Source organism: Lasioglossum baleicum, unplaced genomic scaffold, assembly GCF_051020765.1.
Source record: "Lasioglossum baleicum unplaced genomic scaffold, iyLasBale1 scaffold0030, whole genome shotgun sequence".
NCBI lineage: Eukaryota > Metazoa > Arthropoda > Insecta > Hymenoptera > Halictidae > Lasioglossum > Lasioglossum baleicum.
The window spans coordinates 1212246-1221089 of NW_027469090.1; positions in this window are offsets into that span (position 1 = coordinate 1212246).

Consider the following 8844-nt stretch of genomic DNA (forward strand, 5'->3'; position numbering starts at 1 on the left):
CGAGGACGGGTCGACGGGTGCGGGCGAGAGTAGGCTCGTCGGACGGAGGACGCGGAGACGAAGGTTTACCGCGCGAAAAATTCGCGAAAATTCGCGAAAAATTTTTTACGTGTGCATCGGTAACGCGCGTCGACCTCGGCGGAGGATAACTTACCGACCACCACCGGCAGTGGTCGGTAACACTCGGGGGGTATAAGCTGCCGCGTTAAAAATGAAACCCGAATTTCGGCGCTTCCACGGTTCATGGCTGAAAAGGGCCGGAAAGATAATAACTGATTCAAACGTTCGAATTTAACGCCAACTTCGTGATGCTGACTTCGCATCGGTGGCGAGTGCCGCCACAGTCGCCCCGTTTACTCTCCCTTGGTAGTTGAGCGAATCGACTTGTAACTTCGAGGTTACGAATCCGACTCTACGTTTGGGTTTACATTTTCCATTAATTTTAAAGGGAGGGGGGTTTGGGGGGAGGATGGCGATGACAGACCAATCGCGCGCCTCCCCGCCACCATCGTCGCTACCGACGACCTCGACCTCGAGCCGAGCGGGGCCGAAGGCCCGATGGGCTCCCGGAAAATTCGGAAAGGCAATATACCTTTAATTCCCAGTTGGCCGTAACTTTTTCGGTGACGTCAAATTAGTGAAAAATCAATGTTTCTTTGTCGCCGTATAGCTCGAGAACGGGTCGACGGGTGCGGGCGAGAGTAGGCTCGTCGGACGGAGGACGCGGAGACAAAGGTTTACCGCGCGAAAAATTCGCGAAGATTCGCGAAAAAGTTTTTACGAGTGCATCGGTAACGCGCGTCGACCTCGGCGGAGGATAACTTAACGACCACCACCGGCAGTAGTCGGTAACGCTCGGGAGGTATAAGCTGCCGCGTTAAAAATGAAACCCGAATTTCGGCGCTTCCACGGTTCAGGGCCGAAAAGGGCCGGAAAGAAAATAACTGATTCAAACGTTCGAATTTAACGCCAACTTCGTGATGCTGACTTCGCATCGGTGGCGAGTGCCGCCACAGTCGCCCCGTTTACTCTCCCTTGATAGTTGAGCGAATCGACTTGTAACTTCGAGGTTACGAATCCGACTCTACGTTTGGGTTTACATTTTCCATTAATTTTAAAGGGGGAGGGGGGGTTGGGGGGGATGGCGATGACACACCAATTGCGCACCTCCCCGCCACCATCGTCGCTACCGACGACCTCGACCTCGAGCAGAGCCGAGCCGAGCCGAGCGGGGCCGAAGGCCCGACGGGCTCCCGGAAAATTCGGAAAGGCGATATACCTTTAATTCCCAGTTGGCCGTAACTTTCTCGATGACGTCAAATTAGTGAAAAATCAAAGTTTCTTTGTCGCCGTATAGCTCGAGGACGGGTCGACGGGTGCGGGCGAGAGTAGAATCGTCGGACGGAGGACGCGGAGACGAAGGTTTACCGCGCGAAAAATTCGCGAAAATTTGCGAAAAATTTTTTACGTGTGCATCGGTAACGCGCGTCGACCTCGGCGGAGGATAACTTACCGACCACCACCGGCAGTAGTCGGTAACGCTCGGGAGGTATAAGCTGCCGCGTTAAAAATGAAACCCGAATTTCGGCGCTTCCACGGTTCAGGGCTGAAAAGGGCCGGAAAGAAAATAACTGATTCAAACGTTCGAATTTAACGCCAACTTCGTGATGCTGACTTCGCATCGGTGGCGAGTGCCGCCACAGTCGCCGCGTTTACTCTCCCTTGATAGTTGAGCGAATCGACTTGTAACTTCGAGGTTACGAATCCGACTCTACGTTTGGGTTTACATTTTCCATTAATTTTAAAGGGGGAGGGGGGTTGGGGGGGATGGCGATGACACACCAATTGCGCACCTCACCGCCACCATCGTCGCTACCGACGACCTCGACCTCGAGCCGAGCCGAGCCGAGCGGGGCCGAAGGCCCGACGGGCTCCCGGAAAATTCGGAAAGGCAATATACCTTTAATTCCCAGTTGGCCGTAACTTTTTGGTGACGTCAAATTAGTGAAAAATCAAAGTTTCTTTGTCGCCGTATAGCTCGAGAACGGGTCGACGGGTGCGGGCGAAAGTAGGCTCGTCGGACGGAGGACGCGGAGACAAAGGTTTACCGCGCGCAAAAATTCGCGAAGATTCGCGAAAAAGTTTTTACGAGTGCATCGGTAACGCGCGTCGACCTCGGCGGAGGATAACTTACCGACCACCACCGGCAGTAGTCGGTAACGCTCGGGAGGTATAAGCTGCCGCGTTAAAAATGAAACCCGAATTTCGGCGCTTCCACGGTTCAGGGCTGAAAAGGGCCGGAAAGAAAATAACTGATTCAAACGTTCGAATTTAACGCCAACTTCGTGATGCTGACTTCGCATCGGTGGCGAGTGCCGCCACAGTCGCCCCGTTTACTCTCCCTTGGTAGTTGAGCGAATCGACTTGTAACTTCGAGGTTACGAATCCGACTCTACGTTTGGGTTTACATTTTCCATTAATTTTAAAGGGAGGGGGGTTTGGGGGGAGGATGGCGATGACAGACCAATCGCGCGCCTCCCCGCCACCATCGTCGCTACCGACGACCTCGACCTCGAGCCGAGCCGAGCCGAGCGGGGCCGAAGGCCCGATGGGCTCCCGGAAAATTCGGAAAGGCAATATACCTTTAATTCCCAGTTGGCCGTAACTTTTTCGGTGACGTCAAATTAGTGAAAAATCAATGTTTCTTTGTCGCCGTATAGCTCGAGAACGGGTCGACGGGTGCGGGCGAGAGTAGGCTCGTCGGACGGAGGACGCGGAGACAAAGGTTTACCGCGCGAAAAATTCGCGAAGATTCGCGAAAAAGTTTTTACGAGTGCATCGGTAACGCGCGTCGACCTCGGCGGAGGATAACTTAACGACCACCACCGGCAGTAGTCGGTAACGCTCGGGAGGTATAAGCTGCCGCGTTAAAAATGAAACCCGAATTTCGGCGCTTCCACGGTTCAGGGCCGAAAAGGGCCGGAAAGAAAATAACTGATTCAAACGTTCGAATTTAACGCCAACTTCGTGATGCTGACTTCGCATCGGTGGCGAGTGCCGCCACAGTCGCCCCGTTTACTCTCCCTTGATAGTTGAGCGAATCGACTTGTAACTTCGAGGTTACGAATCCGACTCTACGTTTGGGTTTACATTTTCCATTAATTTTAAAGGGGGAGGGGGGGTTGGGGGGGATGGCGATGACACACCAATTGCGCACCTCCCCGCCACCATCGTCGCTACCGACGACCTCGACCTCGAGCAGAGCCGAGCCGAGCCGAGCGGGGCCGAAGGCCCGACGGGCTCCCGGAAAATTCGGAAAGGCGATATACCTTTAATTCCCAGTTGGCCGTAACTTTCTCGATGACGTCAAATTAGTGAAAAATCAAAGTTTCTTTGTCGCCGTATAGCTCGAGGACGGGTCGACGGGTGCGGGCGAGAGTAGAATCGTCGGACGGAGGACGCGGAGACGAAGGTTTACCGCGCGAAAAATTCGCGAAAATTTGCGAAAAATTTTTTACGTGTGCATCGGTAACGCGCGTCGACCTCGGCGGAGGATAACTTACCGACCACCACCGGCAGTAGTCGGTAACGCTCGGGAGGTATAAGCTGCCGCGTTAAAAATGAAACCCGAATTTCGGCGCTTCCACGGTTCAGGGCTGAAAAGGGCCGGAAAGAAAATAACTGATTCAAACGTTCGAATTTAACGCCAACTTCGTGATGCTGACTTCGCATCGGTGGCGAGTGCCGCCACAGTCGCCGCGTTTACTCTCCCTTGATAGTTGAGCGAATCGACTTGTAACTTCGAGGTTACGAATCCGACTCTACGTTTGGGTTTACATTTTCCATTAATTTTAAAGGGGGAGGGGGGTTGGGGGGGATGGCGATGACACACCAATTGCGCACCTCACCGCCACCATCGTCGCTACCGACGACCTCGACCTCGAGCCGAGCCGAGCCGAGCGGGGCCGAAGGCCCGACGGGCTCCCGGAAAATTCGGAAAGGCAATATACCTTTAATTCCCAGTTGGCCGTAACTTTTTGGTGACGTCAAATTAGTGAAAAATCAAAGTTTCTTTGTCGCCGTATAGCTCGAGAACGGGTCGACGGGTGCGGGCGAAAGTAGGCTCGTCGGACGGAGGACGCGGAGACAAAGGTTTACCGCGCGCAAAAATTCGCGAAGATTCGCGAAAAAGTTTTTACGAGTGCATCGGTAACGCGCGTCGACCTCGGCGGAGGATAACTTACCGACCACCACCGGCAGTAGTCGGTAACGCTCGGGAGGTATAAGCTGCCGCGTTAAAAATGAAACCCGAATTTCGGCGCTTCCACGGTTCAGGGCTGAAAAGGGCCGGAAAGAAAATAACTGATTCAAACGTTCGAATTTAACGCCAACTTCGTGATGCTGACTTCGCATCGGTGGCGAGTGCCGCCACAGTCGCCCCGTTTACTCTCCCTTGGTAGTTGAGCGAATCGACTTGTAACTTCGAGGTTACGAATCCGACTCTACGTTTGGGTTTACATTTTCCATTAATTTTAAAGGGAGGGGGGTTTGGGGGGAGGATGGCGATGACAGACCAATCGCGCGCCTCCCCGCCACCATCGTCGCTACCGACGACCTCGACCTCGAGCCGAGCCGAGCCGAGCGGGGCCGAAGGCCCGATGGGCTCCCGGAAAATTCGGAAAGGCAATATACCTTTAATTCCCAGTTGGCCGTAACTTTTTCGGTGACGTCAAATTAGTGAAAAATCAATGTTTCTTTGTCGCCGTATAGCTCGAGAACGGGTCGACGGGTGCGGGCGAGAGTAGGCTCGTCGGACGGAGGACGCGGAGACAAAGGTTTACCGCGCGAAAAATTCGCGAAGATTCGCGAAAAAGTTTTTACGAGTGCATCGGTAACGCGCGTCGACCTCGGCGGAGGATAACTTAACGACCACCACCGGCAGTAGTCGGTAACGCTCGGGAGGTATAAGCTGCCGCGTTAAAAATGAAACCCGAATTTCGGCGCTTCCACGGTTCAGGGCCGAAAAGGGCCGGAAAGAAAATAACTGATTCAAACGTTCGAATTTAACGCCAACTTCGTGATGCTGACTTCGCATCGGTGGCGAGTGCCGCCACAGTCGCCCCGTTTACTCTCCCTTGATAGTTGAGCGAATCGACTTGTAACTTCGAGGTTACGAATCCGACTCTACGTTTGGGTTTACATTTTCCATTAATTTTAAAGGGGGAGGGGGGGTTGGGGGGGATGGCGATGACACACCAATTGCGCACCTCCCCGCCACCATCGTCGCTACCGACGACCTCGACCTCGAGCAGAGCCGAGCCGAGCCGAGCGGGGCCGAAGGCCCGACGGGCTCCCGGAAAATTCGGAAAGGCGATATACCTTTAATTCCCAGTTGGCCGTAACTTTCTCGATGACGTCAAATTAGTGAAAAATCAAAGTTTCTTTGTCGCCGTATAGCTCGAGGACGGGTCGACGGGTGCGGGCGAGAGTAGAATCGTCGGACGGAGGACGCGGAGACGAAGGTTTACCGCGCGAAAAATTCGCGAAAATTTGCGAAAAATTTTTTACGTGTGCATCGGTAACGCGCGTCGACCTCGGCGGAGGATAACTTACCGACCACCACCGGCAGTAGTCGGTAACGCTCGGGAGGTATAAGCTGCCGCGTTAAAAATGAAACCCGAATTTCGGCGCTTCCACGGTTCAGGGCTGAAAAGGGCCGGAAAGAAAATAACTGATTCAAACGTTCGAATTTAACGCCAACTTCGTGATGCTGACTTCGCATCGGTGGCGAGTGCCGCCACAGTCGCCGCGTTTACTCTCCCTTGATAGTTGAGCGAATCGACTTGTAACTTCGAGGTTACGAATCCGACTCTACGTTTGGGTTTACATTTTCCATTAATTTTAAAGGGGGAGGGGGGTTGGGGGGGATGGCGATGACACACCAATTGCGCACCTCACCGCCACCATCGTCGCTACCGACGACCTCGACCTCGAGCCGAGCCGAGCCGAGCGGGGCCGAAGGCCCGACGGGCTCCCGGAAAATTCGGAAAGGCAATATACCTTTAATTCCCAGTTGGCCGTAACTTTTTGGTGACGTCAAATTAGTGAAAAATCAAAGTTTCTTTGTCGCCGTATAGCTCGAGAACGGGTCGACGGGTGCGGGCGAAAGTAGGCTCGTCGGACGGAGGACGCGGAGACAAAGGTTTACCGCGCGCAAAAATTCGCGAAGATTCGCGAAAAAGTTTTTACGAGTGCATCGGTAACGCGCGTCGACCTCGGCGGAGGATAACTTACCGACCACCACCGGCAGTAGTCGGTAACGCTCGGGAGGTATAAGCTGCCGCGTTAAAAATGAAACCCGAATTTCGGCGCTTCCACGGTTCAGGGCTGAAAAGGGCCGGAAAGAAAATAACTGATTCAAACGTTCGAATTTAACGCCAACTTCGTGATGCTGACTTCGCATCGGTGGCGAGTGCCGCCACAGTCGCCCCGTTTACTCTCCCTTGGTAGTTGAGCGAATCGACTTGTAACTTCGAGGTTACGAATCCGACTCTACGTTTGGGTTTACATTTTCCATTAATTTTAAAGGGAGGGGGGTTTGGGGGGAGGATGGCGATGACAGACCAATCGCGCGCCTCCCCGCCACCATCGTCGCTACCGACGACCTCGACCTCGAGCCGAGCCGAGCCGAGCGGGGCCGAAGGCCCGATGGGCTCCCGGAAAATTCGGAAAGGCAATATACCTTTAATTCCCAGTTGGCCGTAACTTTTTCGGTGACGTCAAATTAGTGAAAAATCAATGTTTCTTTGTCGCCGTATAGCTCGAGAACGGGTCGACGGGTGCGGGCGAGAGTAGGCTCGTCGGACGGAGGACGCGGAGACAAAGGTTTACCGCGCGAAAAATTCGCGAAGATTCGCGAAAAAGTTTTTACGAGTGCATCGGTAACGCGCGTCGACCTCGGCGGAGGATAACTTAACGACCACCACCGGCAGTAGTCGGTAACGCTCGGGAGGTATAAGCTGCCGCGTTAAAAATGAAACCCGAATTTCGGCGCTTCCACGGTTCAGGGCTGAAAAGGGCCGGAAAGAAAATAACTGATTCAAACGTTCGAATTTAACGCCAACTTCGTGATGCTGACTTCGCATCGGTGGCGAGTGCCGCCACAGTCACCCCGTTTACTCTCCCTTGGTAGTTGAGCGAATCGACTTGTAACTTCGAGGTTACGAATCCGACTCTACGTTTGGGTTTACATTTTCCATTAATTTTAAAGGGAGGGGGGTTTGGGGGGAGGATGGCGATGACAGACCAATCGCGCGCCTCCCCGCCACCATCGTCGCTACCGACGACCTCGACCTCGAGCCGAGCCGAGCCGAGCGGGGCCGAAGGCCCGATGGGCTCCCGGAAAATTCGGAAAGGCAATATACCTTTAATTCCCAGTTGGCCGTAACTTTTTCGGTGACGTCAAATTAGTGAAAAATCAATGTTTCTTTGTCGCCGTATAGCTCGAGAACGGGTCGACGGGTGCGGGCGAGAGTAGGCTCGTCGGACGGAGGACGCGGAGACAAAGGTTTACCGCGCGAAAAATTCGCGAAAATTCGCGAAAAAGTTTTTACGAGTGCATCGGTAACGCGCGTCGACCTCGGCGGAGGATAACTTACCGACCACCACCGGCAGTAGTCGGTAACGCTCGGGAGGTATAAGCTGCCGCGTTAAAAATGAAACCCGAATTTCGGCGCTTCCACGGTTCAGGGCTGAAAAGGGCCGGAAAGAAAATAACTGATTCAAACGTTCAAATTTAACGCCAACTTCGTGATGCTGACTTCGCATCGGTGGCGAGTGCCGCCACAGTCGCCGCGTTTACTCTCCCTTGATAGTTGAGCGAATCGACTTGTAACTTCGAGGTTACGAATCCGACTCTACGTTTGGGTTTACATTTTCCATTAATTTTAAAGGGGGAGGGGGGTTGGGGGGGAAGATGGCGATGACAGACCAATCGCGCGCCTCCCCGCCACCATCGTCGCTACCGACGACCTCGACCTCGAGCCGAGCCGAGCCGGGCGGGGCCGAAGGCCCGATGGGCTCCCGGAAAATTCGGAAAGGCAATATACCTTTAATTCCCAGTTGGCCGTAACTTTTTCGGTGACGTCAAATTAGTGAAAAATCAATGTTTCTTTGTCGCCGTATAGCTCGAGAACGGGTCGACGGGTGCGGGCGAGAGTAGGCTCGTCGGACGGAGGACGCGGAGACAAAGGTTTACCGCGCGAAAAATTCGCGAAAATTCGCGAAAAAGTTTTTACGAGTGCATCGGTAACGCGCGTCGACCTCGGCGGAGGATAACTTACCGACCACCACCGGCAGTAGTCGGTAACGCTCGGGAGGTATAAGCTGCCGCGTTAAAAATGAAACCCGAATTTCGGCGCTTCCACGGTTCAGGGCTGAAAAGGGCACGGAAAGAAAATAACTGATTCAAACGTTCAAATTTAACGCCAACTTCGTGATGCTGACTTCGCATCGGTGGCGAGTGCCGCCACAGTCGCCGCGTTTACTCTCCCTTGATAGTTGAGCGAATCGACTTGTAACTTCGAGGTTACGAATCCGACTCTACGTTTGGGTTTACATTTTCCATTAATTTTAAAGGGGGAGGGGGGGTTGGGGGGATGGCGATGACACACCAATTGCGCACCTCCCCGCCACCATCGTCGCTACCGACGACCTCAACCTCGAGCCGAGCCGAGCCGAGCGGGGCCGAAGGCCCCATGGGCTCCCGGAAAATTCGGAAAGGCAATATACCTTTAATTCGCAGTTGGCCGTAACTTTTTCGGTGACGTCAAATTAGTGAAAAAT